The 17,156-nt window shown below is 40.4% G+C and overlaps 1 protein-coding gene across 9 annotated transcripts in view; it reads left to right on the top strand.

Annotated features, from left to right (window-relative positions):
- The window catches only part of klhl13 (kelch-like family member 13), a 204,677-nt gene that overhangs the window by 137,390 nt on the left and 50,131 nt on the right, over window positions 1–17,156 (top strand). The window lies entirely within an intron of this gene.

Raw genomic sequence — 17,156 nt, 5'->3', positions numbered from 1 at the left:
AAACTCTGCATTTGTGCTTGATGGAAATGCAGCATCATTTATTTTGATTTGGAATAAATAAAGCTTGTGTTTTGTTAATGAACCATTAAATAAACTTGCTTTACAGTTAATGAGGTAGGTGATGTGTTTTATTCAGTGTGTTATGTTCTGAAATGCATTGTTTGAGTCGCTGGGAAGAGGAAATTAGACAGTCTTTAAAAAATTTTCAGGGCGACACTTAAGAAACTGAGGTAGGAGAACTTTCAAAATGTTAACAGAGTTTGGTGGGTTGAAAGGCAGTTGTCTGTTTTCTATTATATCTATGCCATTTTTGCAAGTGAGTTGAACCATATGTGCTATTATAGTTTTGAATGCCAAAATCATTTTGCTGTTGAATAAAGAATGATGTGCTGCTCAAAGCACTTTCTGGGGCTGTTTGAGTAACATTCTTACTCCATAAGCACAATGTGCAGCTATCTAAAGCCCAAGGTCTTGTTCAGTCCTAGAACACCCACCATATCAAATAGTTTTATCTTCATTCCATATTATGCTGTCTTTCACATCATTGTTAGTACTGCTCATTTTAACTTATTAGCAATTCAGTCACCATTATGCTCAACGTTATCCAGGAATATTTTGGGCCATGAATATAATGGAATCTTTAAATCAAGATGAAAGCTATTCAGTTAATCTTTCCTAGGTTGGGTTCTAAGACTTTATGGAGTGAATGAAACTGGATATGGCCTGTTGCTTTCTATGCCTGCATTCCCACACTCACCAGGCCCAGGTGAGGTAGACTGCTATTGCCAAGCCTTCACATCGAGACACGACTAGAAGCTGTTGAAATGTTCCGACAGCCTAGCCTTTGATAAATGGCAAGCTAGGGTTGGAGCTTTGCTTTCAGTAAAGACTTGAGGTATTTTTTATAGTTATTGTATGTCTCTGATATTCAGAGACAATTAAAAACTATTAAAATTTCTGCATATATTATTTATTTTTTAAGTTAAAAATTAAAACATGTTAAACACTATTAATGAAAAGTATGTTTAAAAGAATAAATAATATGCCGTACCTACAGTAATTCCTATGGATTTTCACATCTGGAATTGCATATAAATCAACGAGGTCTCTATATACATGCCCTGTATGATTGGCGTAGGATCAGAGATTTAGATTCCATAGTATAATACCAGGGAATCCCTGCAAGATGGAGCTTCACTTTGAAGTCCCCATGCTATCTGTTGACAGAAATAATCATCAATCACTCAGCATGTCTTGGACTTAATGCAGGTTCTCCCAAGTCTGAACCAAGATGCAGGGGTTAGCTGAATGCCAGCAGTTTCCTTTGGAGCGACTGGTCCCATTCAGCTCAATTTGGTTTTTTAACTTGAAAACCTAACTGAATCAAATAGGAGGAGAGCTGTTAGATTTGTAGGAGATCATCAAGTGATGTCATTACTGCTGAATTACCTTGAGTACGTGTCATGGCCACACCAAATGCTATTGGGGAAAACTGGTCATCCAGTGTACTTCACATTTTTTTTTGAAGAAATGTATTTCACTGAAAACTGTGGTGAAAATAACATACTGGAAGCTATACCTTGCATTTATTGTACTGCTGTACCAACCTTTCAAGTGCCTGAAAGTTGCTCTGGTAACTTGGAATGAACCCATGAGCAGAACAACCATTATCATTCAGTAAGATCCAACCAGTAGACATGCTATAATAAAACTGTGTATAATTAAACTGTGATGTCCTTTGGAAGAGGAGCATTGGACAGAACATCAGGGAACTTCCTTTTCTTTAGCCAAGAAATAAGTCTACATTGGTTACTAGGTGTTAAAGTGTCAAAAGATTTAGAAAGTTTAGAAAATATGGCATGGTCAGTTTGCTTCATGATTCAGAAATGGTGTGCATTACTGATAACATTTAGATACATAATTGAGAGCTCATCTGCCTGCCCTTATAAACTCACTTGAATATTATATCTATCAATATGATTTCTAGCTATAGGTGTTGAATCTACTTGTAGATAGCTGAACTAGTGATTCGTGAGATCAAGATCTCAAATTTCAATGCAAGTGATCTGGAGAAGCTGCTGAATCACTTCATCACAGGAAGAGTGTCCTCTGTTCCAATGAACCACATTGACTCTCCAGGATCATAGTCACTCATAGACTTCACTCGTTTCCTTATAAAACTGCATTCAGAAACTTTGATTGCACTCACTTTCTTACAATTAATGCCTGCGTTTCGGGAAAGTCTGCAATGCACACCAGTGCTCATGACAGCTCTGACAGCAGGCAAAGTTCAGTGTTGAGTAGAGAATTCCACTGACTTCCGAATCCAATGCTATAGCAGAATGTGGAGTTGAGGATAATGATGACTTTGAATTTAACTGTGAAAGCAGCTCAGGTGTACGCTTGAGTTTAAGAGTTGATATGGCCACAGATGTGAGTCAGTGCTATCTTGTAGAAGTGTAAACTGTGTATAGGTCTCTTCTGTGGGAACATTTCACCTAGGATGAAATGTTGTAGTTATGGGGATAAAATGGAGAGGCTAGGTTTCTTTTATCCTTTGGCAGAGGAAGAAGCGACATGTGTAAGGTAGGTAAAAAGCTGAGTATTAGATATGATTGTAACTTTCAACTTTGCAATATTTTGGTATAGAATAGAACAACATCCCTTTTGAACAGAGATAAAGTGGAATTTCTTTAGTCAGAGAGTGGTGAATCTGTGGAATTCATTACCACATAAAGAATAGCTGAGGTTGATAGAACCTTGATTACTTAGCGTATTAAAGGTTTCAGGGAGAAGGAAGGAGAATAGGGTTGAGAGGGAAAATAAATCAGCTTTGATTGAATAACAGAGCAGACTCAATGGGTCAAATGGCTTAATGCTACTCCTATTTTTTTATGGTATTGCTCAAGAAAAATGTTCAGCTTTTTATATCTCTAAAAAGGGCTTTGCCAGGAGTTTAGGCAGCTCCTTTTGTTCTCCCCTGGAATGCCAGCCTGGAATGGAACTTGAGCTCATTTGCTAAGCCAACACCAAGTTATCAGTTCATTTATCCATAGCACAAATATGTTTGCTAAGAGACTAAATAGAAGCAATATTCAGGAGTATGTATAGTTTTCTTCTTATGAAAGAAATTAGATCCTGCAGCAATGAAATCTTATTTTTTTTATATAAAAAGACATCTGTGGTCAACACCATATTAACAGATAAATTCAGGGGTTATTTTTGTAACCATGTCAGTACAGGAGTGACTTAGCATTTATTATGGCATTGGACAGACATTGAGAAACTATATTTTTTCATTTTAAAAGGTAGTGTTTTTATGCAATAGATGCCTATATCAGCTAGTTAATGATCCCATGTCCTGGCTAGAATTAAATAAAACCATTTATTGTAGTGAAGGTGCGACAAATGAATGCTTGTTAACTGGGGAAACTAGTATTAGAATTAATTTGCTTTGTTCTGAATGATAGGATAAGATGCTGTTACAGATTTGTGTTCTTATTTTTTGGTTTTGCTGCTGATATACAGTTTATAGTAGAGATTCTGGTGCTTTATTTTTACATTTCTGCTGCTTATACTTCAAAGAGGGCATCTAACAATTTTATTGCCAAATCTAAATACAAATAAACTGACAACCAGATTTAACCATTAAACTTGTGTTACCAGTTATGGATAATTATAGCTTGGACAAAATATTCTTTATGTATTAGGAATTTCAATTCCTGCTTCATGTAGAGATACTGGGAAGATTGTCCTTGATGTGCATAAACATCATCCAGAAAATATAGCTTCATTGTAGAATTATTTTACACAAAATCTCGATGCTTTGAAACAGAATATTTTTCTTGCTTTAAACCCAAAACTGTCTGGCAATTTTCCGTACGTTGCTGCTACCTGAACAAATGACCCTTCGGTGCTGGTAAAGTCTTTGGTAATGCATTTGCACAGAGGAGCATATGATTCAGAGCATTTAGAAAATCTTTACAAGTAAACTAATTTCCATCAGTTCAGAACTGAGGGAATCTTTCAGCTACAAGACTTTAGTAGAATGTCACAAGGTACAATCAGATTGTTCATGTGTGATTTCAATAGACTTTGTTTTTTAGCCCCTCGCTCTTGTCATGTTCAGTTTTTATTTTTTCTAGCAGCAGAAGTTTTGGAAATTTGTTGAACAGAAGAGTGAATCAGATTCATACTATGCCAATTAATTTACACAAATGCTCCTACCTTGTGAAAGCAGAGCACTTTGTATGAAACTGAATCAGTATGTTGTGGAGCGGGCACTCAGTGGACAAGGCAGCATTGTGGAAGGCCTGGTCGGTGTGGTGAGGCTTCAGTGGTTGTTGGTGGATAGAGTGATACTAATTTTGCTTGCTCAACTGTAGCCAGCCAAGTGGAGGCTGTTGACATTGAAGGCCTAAATGAAGCCTGAATATTGGTGTCTGAAGTTTGGGTAGTTGAGGTCTGATTTGAGCAGAGGCTGGATGCCGAACTTGAAGGCATAATTAATGCCCACTGATTGGTTAATGAACAGTGTTTATTGACAAATGAGCCCTAACTGGGATAATTGGTGATGAATGATCACATCAACGGTCCAATCATGGCCAGGGCTTGGGGTGGATATTATACAACCTAAAACTTATGAGCAGAATGAGGCTATTTGGCTCATCTAGACTGTTAGCCATCCCATCATGTCTTGATTTATTATCCCCCTCAGCTCTATTCTCCTGCCTTCATCCCATAACCTTTGACACCCTGACTAATCAAGTACCTATCAACCTCCACTTTAAGTATACCCAATGACTTGTCTGTCAAAGACATACATGGCACTGAATTCCACAGATTCACTACCCTCTGGCTACATCAATTTTTTCTCATCTCTGTTCTAAATGGACATAACTTCTATTCTGAGGTTCCTCCCTCTTTCTTCTAAACTCCAGCGAGTACAGACCCAGTGCCATTAAGTGTTCCTCATATGTTTACACTTCATTTCCTGTAATCATTCTTGTGAACCTCTTCTGGACCCTTTCGAATGTTAGTACATCTTAGACCAGGGCCCAAAATTGCTCACAATACATGAAGTGCGGTCTGACTAATGTCTTATAAAGTCTCAACAACACATCCTTGCTTTTATGTTCTAGTTCTCTTGAAATGAATGCTAACGTTGTGTATGCTTTCCTTAGCACTGACCCAACCTGCAAGTTGACCTTTAGGGAATTCAGTATGAGGATTCCCAAATTCCTTTACACCTCCTGATTTAAAAAAAAATCTCCCCATTTAGAAAATAGTCTCTGGCTTTATTCCTTCTATCAAAGTGCATGAACATACACTTACCAACATTACATTCCATCTGCCACTTCTTTACCTATTCTCCCTATCTGTCCAAGTCCTTCTGTAGACTCTCTACTTCCTTAACAATACCTGCCCCTCCACCTATCTTTGTATCATCTACAACTTGGCCACAAAGGCATCAATTCCATCATCCAAATTATTGACATAAAATGTGAAAAGAAGCAGTCCCAACAATGACCCTTGTGGAACATCACTAGCCACCGACAGCCAATCAGAAAATGCCTCTTTAATTCCCACTCTTTGTCTCCTGCCAGTCAGCCAATGCTCTATCCATGCTTGTATTTTTCCTGTAATACAATGGGCTCTTATCTTGTTAAGTAGTCTCATGTGCAACACCTTGTCAAAAGCCTTTTGAAAATCCAAGTATACAACGTTCACTGACTCTCCTTTGTCTAATGTGCTTGTTATTTCCTCAAAGAATTCAAACAGATTTGTCAGACAAGATTTTCCCTTGAGAAAACCATGCTGACTTTGGTTTTATTTTATTATGTGCCTCTAAGTACCCCGAAACCACATCCTCAATAATGGACTCCAACATCTTCCAACCACTGAAGTCAGACTAACTACCGTAGATTTCGCACTACAGAGCGCACCTGATTAAAAGCCACTGGCTCTAATTTTAGAAAGAAAATCAATTTTGTACTTGTACAAGCCGCACCGGATTTTAGGCCGCAGGTGTCCCACGTTGTAATATGAGATATTTACACAGAAAGATATTACACGTGAGGATTTTTTAACTTTTAATTAAATCTGTATGGTAACATAAACAAATACATATTGCAAATGCTTTTTTTCGAACCGTGCCTGTAACGCGGCTACTTTTAAATATACATACGTATCGGTAACACAAATTACGTTGCGTATACTTTTTTACTGAACAACATTCCAATATCTCCTAACGACTGGTAAAAAATATATATACTGCAGCCTACCAGGAAAAGTTATTGATCGCCTTTAACTTAAAAGCAGCGTTCGCTCGGGTCTAATGCCGCTCGCCCCCCACCTTCCCGTTTATCGCAAACTGGTATTTCCCACAAGACGCGGCGAAACCGGATGTGACGTCATAGCATCCCGGGATGTAGTACAGAAAACAAATATACTTAAAACACTTCTAACTTTAACTAGAAAATACTAACAAATGAATTACTAAGCGAAAATATTATAAACTAAATAACTGCCATAAAGGCAGCACAATGCTTTTCTTCGAGTGTTTTCCATGTTGATGAGGGTGAGTACAAATGACTGATTTACAATAATTTAATTGTGAAAGTGCGCTTGATTTATCGTACAATTTCATTGGACCTCTGTGAACTACTCATCAATTTTATTGGTCTACTGTTACGAGCCAAAATGTTTTTGGCGGCATGAAAAAAAATCATGCATTAGCCGCACCGCAGTAAAGGCCGCAGTGTTCAAAGCTGTTCAAAATGTGGGAAAAAAGTAGCGGCTTATAATCCGACATCTACGGTAGCTTATAATTTTCTTTTTTCTGCCTCCCTTCCTCTTTATTGTGTGGAGTGACACTTGCAGTTTTCCAATCCGAGAGATCCATTCCAGAATCTAGCGATTCTTGAAAGATCATTACTAATATCTGCACAGTCTTTTCACCTACCTCTTTCAGAATCCTGGGCTGTACACCATCTTGTCCAACTGACTTATCCACCTTCAGACCTTTCAGCTTTCCAAGCACCTTCTTAGTAATAGCATCTACACTCACTCTGCCCTTGACGTTTTTGAGTTTCTAGCATACTGCTAGTGTCTTCCACAGTGACACAAAATACTTAAGTTCATCCACCATTTCTTTGACTGCATTATTACCTTTCCAGATTATTTTCCACTGGACTAATATCCACCCTCTTTTACTCTTAAAGTACCTGAAAAAAATGGTATCCTCTTTGTTATTGGCTGGCTTGCCATATTTCAGCTTTTCTGTCTTTATGATTTTTTTTTTGGTTTTTTTGTTTATTTTTAAGAGCTTCCTGATCCTCTTAACTTCCCACTTATTTTTGCTATATTATTTGGCCTCTCTTCTGCTTTTATTTTGTCTTTGACTTTGCATGTTAGCCATGGTTGTGTCATCCTCCCTTTAGAATACTAATTCATCTTTGGTATATATTTATCGTGCACCTTACGCATTGCTCCCAGAAGCTTCAGCCATTGCTGATCTGCCATCATTCCTATGACCTCTTCCCTTTTCTTACCTATGTCATTGATACCAATATGCTCACTCTCCTCCTTTCAAATGCTGTAGACCTGATACTTGACATCTCTGACCTTGGCACCTGGGAGGCAACGCACCATCATATTATAGAGTCATATAACCATCTAACAATTACAGCACAGACCATAGTCATACAGCAGGAAGCTGCCCCTTCTGCCCAGTCATTTCATGCCAACTATGTTGCTTAGCAAGCTACTCCCATCTGCCAACATTTAATCTGCAGTGCTCTAAACATCTATCCGTGTACTTGTCTAGATAGCTTTTAGAAGTTGCTAATGTGCCTGCCTCTGCCACTATTTCTGGCAGCTGATTCCAAATACTCACTAATCTTTGCGTGAAGAAGCAAGCTGATCCCAAAGTTCCTTTTAAATCTGTCAATCCTGATTTTAAACACACGATCTGTTGTTTTTAGTGTCCACTGCCCTGGAAAAAGACAATGCATTTTTACCCTGTGTGTGATCCTCATGATCCTCTATATCTCTACCGGGTCACCCTTCAATCTCCTGGATTCCAGGGGAATGAAGCACTAGTCAATGAAACTTTTCCTGGTAAGTGAGGCCATATTGGAGACTCAAGAATGTCCTGTGGTTAGGAGAGTGAATTTCTACTTATGTTGAAGAGTTGGAATTGGGACCTCCAGTGTGTTTAATAACTGGACGGTCAGTGTGCCTCTGGAGTAGTATTGGTGGGTTAGGAGAATGGGAAGGTGAGTTTGTTGTCTAGGGAATGTGAATGGTGGTGTGTTTGGTCATGGAGATATAAGATAAATAATAGGACGTGGTTATTGAAGTTCCAGGCCAGCACACACAATAATTTTGGCAGTTACCAACAGATGGTCTACTTTCTTCAGCAATGTTTCAGGAGTTTTGAATGGGAATTGCCATCTGATATGTGTGGTTTGAAAGCAGGAAGTGTCCAGTAAAGTTTATAGGGTTTTGTGAAAGACATGGGGAAAGTCCATTTAGTGCTCAAATAAACTGCAATGTAATCACATTGTTAAACCTCAGCATTTTTTGTAAATACTTGCAAGGTCAAAAAAGTCACACTAGTACTGTACAAAGAATATTACATGTTACTATCATTAATGACACACAGTAAGCAAATGTAAAAATGAGTTTGCTTATTAGATTACACCAATAATATTGAGGTGAGTAACAAGATCATCTGTTTGTTCCTTGATGAATGAGAATTTTTTGGAGAAATGAGTTTCAGTTGTACAGCATTGCTTCTGATTGAAGGAGGAATGTAGATCAGGTATGCCTATGATTTTGTTTTTAAGGCCACAATATTTGAGTCCTCAGACAAAGGGATGGTATCAGAGGATAATAAGATGGGAAAAGTAATATACTAATTTAAAAATGAAGGGACGATGGTCAGCCAATCCAATGACAGTGACAGGAAAACTTAACAATAATTTCCTGCAGATTTCTATTGACATCTTAAAAAATGAGCTATTAGATAGAAGTTGGTGTGCATGGAAAGACAAATTATGTTTTACCAATGTGATGTCCTTTGATAAAAGGGTAGCCTGGTTGACCTACTTATATGAACTTTAAAAATACCTTAGTCAAAAGTACCACATCATATACTTTTAAGAGTTTGGGATTAAAGTAGCAATGTACTGTAGTGTGAATACAAAACCAATAAGGGTAGAAAACAAAGCAGCATTAAGTATCAGCCTCCATGCAGGCTGAGAGTGCTGTTGTAGTCTGGTAGACTAACCTTTACCTTGCTGAAGCCAGATGCCACCTCTTACCCCTTGAAAAGAACCCCAGTAAGGAGCATTGGGAAATTGTCTCCTGCATCATCACCAATGTCATTGATTCTGGAGATCTCCCATCCACTGCCACCAATTTCATATTTCCCTTACCCCACAATGCTTGTTTTCCCAAAGTCATGGGGTAACAATGGACACCCCCATGGGCTCTGGCTAGGCTGGCATTTTCTTTTACTACATAGAACAGTTCATGTTCCCGGCCTTGTCATGCTCCTCAACTCTATTGCACTACACTGAAGACTGCATCGTTGCTGCTTCATGCATCTATGCTGCTCTCGTCAATTTCATCAACTTTGCCTCCAATTTCCACACTGCCCTTAATTCACTTGTTCCACCTTGACACCTCTCTCCCCTTTCCTGATCTCTCTGCCTTCATCTGTGGAAACAAACTGTCTACTGATGTCCTTGTAAACCTACTGATTGTCTTGTCTAATTTGACTATACCTCTTCCTATCCTGTCTCCTGTAAAAATGCTATTCCCTTTTCTCAGTTCCTTTGTCTCTGCTGCATCTGTTCCCAGCATGAGACTTTTCCTTTCCAGGACATCAGAGATGTATTCCTTCTTCAAACAATGGGGATTTCCTTCCTCCATCATTAATGATGTACTTATCTATATCTCCGTTTCCCAGACATCTGTGCCTACCCCGTCTTCTCACCATCTTAACAGCGAACCTTAAGTGTTCCTTTTGTTTTCACCTACCACCCTATGATCTCTGCATTCAACACATCATTCTCCCCTACTTCCACCACCTCCAATGGGATCATAGCACCAAACACATCTTTACAATCCTCCTGATCTCTGCTTTCTTCAGGGATTGCCTTGTTCAATTCTCTCTCCCCACTAATCTTCCTACCAGCACTTATGTTTGCAAGTGGCCAAAGTGCTACACCTGCCCATTCACTTCCTTCCTTGCCTCCATTCAGGATCCCAAATAATTGTTCCAGGTGTGGCAGTATTTCATCTGAGAATCTGTTGGGGTAATCTGTTGTATCCAGTACTTCAGATGCAGCCTCCTCTGCACTGGTGAGACCTGACGTAGATTGGTGGACCACCTTGTCAAGCACCGCCAAAAGTGGAATTTCCCAGTGGTCAACCATCTTAATTCCTATCCCATTCCCATTCCATGATGCGTCCACTCCCAGGGTAGAGAAGCAACACCACATATTCCGTCTAGGTAGCCTCCAACCTGATGACATGAACGTTGATTTCTTCTTCCTGTAATTTTTTCCCTCCCCCTTCCCTCTTCTTCTATTCCTCACTCTGGCCTCTTACCTCTTCTCTTCACCTGCCTATCATGTCACCCTGGTTCCCCTTCCTCTTCCTTTCTCTCATGGTCCACTCCCCTCTCCTATCTGATTCCTTCTTCTGTAGCCTTTACTTTTTCCCACCCACTTGGAGTCATCTATCACCTTCTAGCTAGTCCTCCTCCCCCTCCCCACACTGTTTTAGTCTAGCAGTTTTCCCCCTTCCTTTCCAGTCCTGAAGAAGGGTCTTAGCCCAAAACATCAACTCTTTTTTCTTTTCCACTGATACTGCCTGCTCCGCTGAATTCCTCCTGTATTTTGTGTGTGTTGTATCCATGGAAAGGAATAAACAGTCGATATTTAGGGCCAAGAACCTTCATCAGGATTGGAAAGGAAAAGAGAAGAAGCCAGAATGTGATGGGGAGAGGGGAAGGAGTATAAAATAGCAGCTGATAGCTGAACCCAGGGGAGGGGGAAGGTGGGTGGGTGAAGAGGGTACAATGAAGTGAGAAGCTGGGTGGTGATAGGTGGAAGAACTGAGGGGCTGAAGAAGAAGGAATTTGATAACAGAGAACAATAGAACTTTGTGGGGAGGAGGGGAAAGAGGAGATGCATGAGAGGGAGATGATTGACAGATGAGGACAAGGGGTAAAATGGGAGCCAGGTTGTGGAATGGAAAAAGAGAAGAATGATGAAGGAGAAATAGAGGTGAGAGAGGAATTGGGAATTGTAGGGGCAAGTGTTGCACCTCCCCACTTGCAAGTTAAGTGCCATCAGGGAGGAGTGGACAAAGTAGTAACATAGAGAGCAAACCCCACAGAAAGCAGACAATTGGAGGGTGGAGGAGAAAGATGTGTTTAGTGGTAGGATCCTATTGAAGACAGTGGAAATTACAGAGAATGATGTGCTGGATGTGGAAGCTCGTGAGCTGGTAGTTAAGGACAAGGGGAGCTCAATCTCTGTTACGGTGATGGAAATGTCAAGTGAGAGGGAATGTCCAGGAAATGGAGAAGATGCGGGTGAGCGAAGCTTAGATAGTAGAGGAAGAGAAACCCATTCTTTGAAAAAAGAGACCATCGCAGATGTTCTGGAATGGAAAACTTCATACTGACAACAGGTGCAGTAGTGATGGAGGAACTGAGAAAATTGAATAGCATTTTTACAAGTGACATACTGGGAAGAGGTATGGACAAGGTAGCTGTGACATTCAGAGATTGAGATAAGAGAAATTGAGTAAGGGGGAGAGATATCAGAGATGGACCAAGTAAATTTGAGGGCAGGTGGAAGTTGGAGGCAAAATTGATGAGATTAGATGAGCACAGCACCAATGAAGCAATACGTCATCAATGTACCAATGTAGTCATCCATTGAAGGACTTGGGGAATGTTCTAGTGTAGGTTTGAAGCATGCATTGTTCCATGTAGCCAATGGAAAGTCAGGCATAGTTGGGGCCCACGTGGGTGGAGAAAGTGGGAGGAACTGTAAGAGAAATTGTTGTGCTTGGGGACTGGTTCTTCCAGATGGAGGAGGGTAACTAGTTGGGTCTTTTGTTGAGAAAGGAGGGGAGTTAATTCGATCTGTTGTCTAGAAAGAAGTGGGAGAGTTTTAAGGCCTTCTTGATGGGGGATTGAATTGTATTGGGACTGCATATCCATGGTGAAAATGATACTATCACGGCCAGGGAATCGAAAAGTTGTTGAGGTCGAGAGCATGTAACGTTTTACAGACCTTGGTGGGAAGGGACACCCAAGAGAGATGGAATAGAGTTGAGGTATGTGGACATGTCTTCCGCGTGGTGGGAGCAGCCAGAGACAGTGGGCCTACCTGGACAGTCAGGTTTGTGGATCTTGAGTAGGAGCTAGAAATGATCAGTGCTGGGTAAGGGAACTATGAGTTTGGTGGCAGTAGATGGAAGTTCTCCAAAGTTGATGATGTCAGAGACAATTTTCTGAAGGTCCTGAGTGGGGTCCTTTTCAAGGGGTAGGTAAGAAGTATCTGAGAGTAGCCACCCGGACTCAGCAAGGTGGAGATCAAACTGCCACACTGCATCAGCACCCCATTTCTCTGCAGGTTTGATGGTATGGTTGGGATTGGTACAGAGAGAGTGGAGGGAAGTCCTTTTAAAGGGGTACAGTTCGAGGAGCATAGAGGAGTGCAGAAGTTGAGCCAGTTGATGTTTCGTGGGCAATTGGAGATGAAAAGATCCAGATCAGGCAGAAACCCAGAGTGGGGTGCTCCAAGAAATGGAGAAGGGTTGGAGACAGGAAAGGAATGATGGTGTGGGCTGGGGAATTGGGTGCGGAATTCACTGAGGTGCTGGCAAAGGGGGACAGAGGGAAGCTCCTTACTGAGGGCAGAGGGGAAAGTCAGAGGGAATGGTGAAGACACTGCAGGGATTAGAGCTGGGATCAGAGGTGGGAGGAGAGTTGGTGGCATTAGATGAAGCTGAGGGTTAGGCTGTACAGGGAATGTAGGGTGGGATGAAGTTAGTCTCTGAGGACTCAGAGAGCAAAGGGGAACCTGAGAGACCCAGGACTAGAGAGGGGTGGTGGGAGAAGGGGAGCCCGGTGGCCTAGTGACAGTGTCTCAGCTTGGAGTTGGTGCCCAATGTCCGGGCTGGAACCAGAGCTAGAAGCTGCATATTTTGCAGTCTAGGGTGGTTCGAACCAGTGTTGGCACTGGTGGGACCTGCATGCCATCTTTGGAGCCGAAGTTGGCGTCAGTGGTATCTACAGTCTGGTGTCGTTCAGGGCCTCACCGTAGATGACCTGCCTGACTTGAGTTCCTCTCGCATTTTGCGCATGTTGCTCTCGATTGTGAACATCAGCAGAAGCTCTTGTGCTTGTTAATGTTGTGACCTGGTTTTGAGTAATTTTGAAAGTTTGTGGGTTAAGTAAATACCAGAAAAAGTATTGAGGTGTTTGGTAAAGACAAATGGATGTAAGTTAGTGATCAGGTGAAACTGGATAGTCTAGACAGTGTCTGGCTACAATGATCACATTCTACACAGCAGCGTAAAAATCAGATGCTCGGTAATCTGGGATTCAGTTTTGGCTGTCCAAGAAGCTGCTGAGTTAAAGAACCAGATCCACTTCATAACTGACCTCTCTCCTGGCTGGAGAATCTAATGCATTCAAATGAGGTTTTGTATGGATAGTTTCAGACAATTTCTTTCTTCTTTATGGACTGATTATTTATGTCTTAAGTCAGTTAATGGCTTCTCAATGTAATCTTTTAAAATTTTTTAAAAATGTGCTTAATGTTTGTTTCTGTTTACCCCACTACTTTGGTCATGTTTGATCAGAGAGCTGTAAAGGTGGTCAGTGGGTGGGACCCTAAGTTATACTGCATAAGGCTTTGTCACTAAAACAATTCATAGCAGCCACTTTGGCAATAACATCTAACTTCACAGAATGCTGGTTAAAAAAAGTCTTGGGGGGTCCTGCCCGATCCTATCCAAGGCAGATGTGCCTTGTTGATGGGACAAGTAAGGAGAGACTATATAAATTAAGGTTTTTAAAAGGGCTGGAAGAATGAAGAAACAGGAATATGTGCCTTTTTTTTCTAAAAGCATAGAAATGAAATGCAAGGATGGATTATTATGTTGCAATCTACACACCAGAAAAGTTGTATATTTTGCAGATTGTGATCTGGAATACTCTGCTTGCAATGATGGTGCAAGCAGAGCCAATAATAACATTCAGAAGAGAGTCTGGGGGAATTGATGGGAATATGGAGACAATTAAGTAGTTTGAGTTGAATTGGTGTTATTATGGGTGCTTGATGGTCAACATTTATTCGATGAGCTGAAGGGCCTACTTTCATCCTGTACCTCTCTGATCATGAGAAATGGACAAATAAATGAAGGGATAGTGTTCACACAACTTTGGGAAAGAGAGGGAAATTTAATTATATGGATGGCTTAACAAGGAGAAGGCCAAATGGCTTCCTGTAAGCTTGTTTTTTTTGGATAATTCCACAAATATTAGTAATATTGATTAACTGATGACACTTTATCTATCGTGGCATCACAGTCCATTGTGGTTAATACAATGCTATTACAGCTTGGGATGTCGGAGTTCAATTCCAGCGCCCTCTGTAAACAAGTTGGTATATTCCTTCCTGTGTGTGTGGATTTTATCTGAATGCTCTGATTTCCTCCCAAAGTACACGGTACCGGTTAGTGGGTTAATTGGTCAATATAAATTGTCCTGTGATTAGTCTAGGGTTAAATTGGTGGCTTCAAAAAGCTCAAAGGGTCAGAAGGGCCTGTTCTGCAATGTATCTCTAAATAAAATAAATGTGACTTATTGTATAATAATCTATGTTAGTAGCAGTTACTGCAAAACTGCATTGTCTTTGATTATCTATCTAGATCAAAGCCTTTGTGGCTCATTTTGATTTATTTTTCTTTTATATTGAAGAAACATTTCCATTATTCAGGAAGTAGAAATTTAAGTTATTGTAGTTGGAACCAAAATGTCCAATCTTCTGATGTTGTGGGCTATTTGAATGCCTTTAGAAATCTTTGTTCTACGATCCTGGTGTTCAGATTTTCATTCTAATCATCAGGGAGGTATAGCCCTGAGGAAACTGCTTACCAAACCTTTAGGTTCTCAAAACTGAAACAAGGTCAGTTTCTGTGTGCAAATTTTAAATTAAATTAATTAATAAAAATAAAACTAATAGTTTAATAAATTAAATAATAACTAATTCAAAATGATATATAGTAAAAAAGTTAAATATAAGTGGTCCAGGTACAATCTCCAGAAAGTCATCTCGAGTATGAAATGGCAATTCCAGACCAAACTTGAATCACTGAAGGATGCCCAATGTCTGTGGCAGGTCTTGAATGCTATCACCTCCTATAAAATGAAAGCAAGCAGCATAAGATGACAACAAGGCTTCACTCCCAGATGAGCTCAATGCCTTTTATATTTGTTTTGACCATTAAAACATGGAGGCACCTTTACAAACTCCCAGAGCCTCTATAATTCTGTGATTTCAGTCTTTGAGGTCAACGTGAGAGCATTCTTCAGGAGGTTGAACCCACAGAAAGCATCTGGCCCTGACTGAGTACTAAAGACTAGTGCTGATCAACTGGTTAGTATGTCCATTAATATCTTTAACTTCTTGCTTTGGCAGTCTGAGGTACCCACCAGCTTCAAGCTGGCCTCAGTTATACGGGGGTCTAAGAAGAATGTGGTAACTTGCCTCAAAGATTGTCATCCAGTAGCACTGACATCCACTGTGATTAAGTGGTTTGAAATGTGGATGATGAAGCATATCAACTCCTGCCAGAGAAGCGACTTGGATCCACTCCAATCTGCCTACTGTCATAATGGGTCAATAGCGGATGCCATTTCATTGGCTCTTTACTCAGTCATGGAATACCTGGACAGTGAAGATGCACGCATCAGGATGTGCTTCATTGTCTACAGATCAGCATTTAATACAATCATCCCCTCAAAACTAGCCAAAAAAGCTTCCAGTCCAAGGCCTCAATACCCCCTTGTACAACCAGATCCTCGATTTTTCTCATTTGCAGACTTGGCAATGCAAGACTGTTTGCTTAGCTCCCTGCTCTGCTTGCTTTACATCTATGCACAGCTCCAATGCGATATTCAAGTTTGCCAAATCACTGTCATTGGCCGAATCAAGGGTGATGACAAATCAGCATATAGGATGGGGATTAAAAATCTGGTTGAGTAGTGTCACAACAATAACCTCTTACTCAATGTCACATGACCAAGAAAATGATTATTGACCAGGTGGAGGAAAATAGAGGTTCATGAGCCTCATAAGGAAATAAGAGGTGGAAAGGGTCAGCAATTTAAAATTTCTCGGTGTTATCATTTCAAAGGATCTGTCCTGGGTCCAGCACATAATGGCCATTCCAAAGAAGGCAAGGTAGCACCTCTACTTTGTTAGAAGTTTACATAGATTCGGCATATTATCTAAAACTTTGGCAAACTTCTATAGATGTGTGGTGGAGAGTATATTGACTGAGTGCATCATGACCTGGTATGGAAACACTAATGTCCTTATGGAAGAACCTACAAAAAAAAAGTAGTGGATATAGCCCAGTCCATCACAGGTAAAGCTGTCCCCACTATTAAGCACATTTATACAGCGCAGTCCCAGGTCAGCAGCATCCATCAAAGACTCCCACCCCAGCATCCAGGTCATGCTCTCTTCTCATTGTTACCATCAGAAAGAAGGTACAGGAGCCTCAGGTCCCACACCACCAGGTTCAGGAACAGTTATTAGCCCTCAATCACTAGGCACTTGAACCAGAAGGAATAACTTCACTCAACCCATCACTGAACTGTTTCCACTGAACAGGACTAATTTTCAAGGATTCTTTATCACATGTTCTTGATATTTATTACTTGTTTATTTATTAGTTTTTTTTTGTATTTGCAAGGTTAGGTTTGTATTTGCACATTGCTTGTTGTCCACCCTGTTGGGGGTGGTCTTTCATTGATCTTATCGTGTTTCTTATATTTATTTTGATTGCCTGCAAGAAAATGAATCTCAGGGTTGTATATGGTGACATAT

The sequence above is a fragment of the Hemitrygon akajei genome, chromosome 10 (genome assembly GCF_048418815.1).
Source record: "Hemitrygon akajei chromosome 10, sHemAka1.3, whole genome shotgun sequence".
Classification (NCBI taxonomy): Eukaryota; Metazoa; Chordata; class Chondrichthyes; order Myliobatiformes; family Dasyatidae; genus Hemitrygon; species Hemitrygon akajei.
Note: the sequence above shows the minus strand (reverse complement) of the source record. Positions and strands in the feature narration are given on the sequence as shown.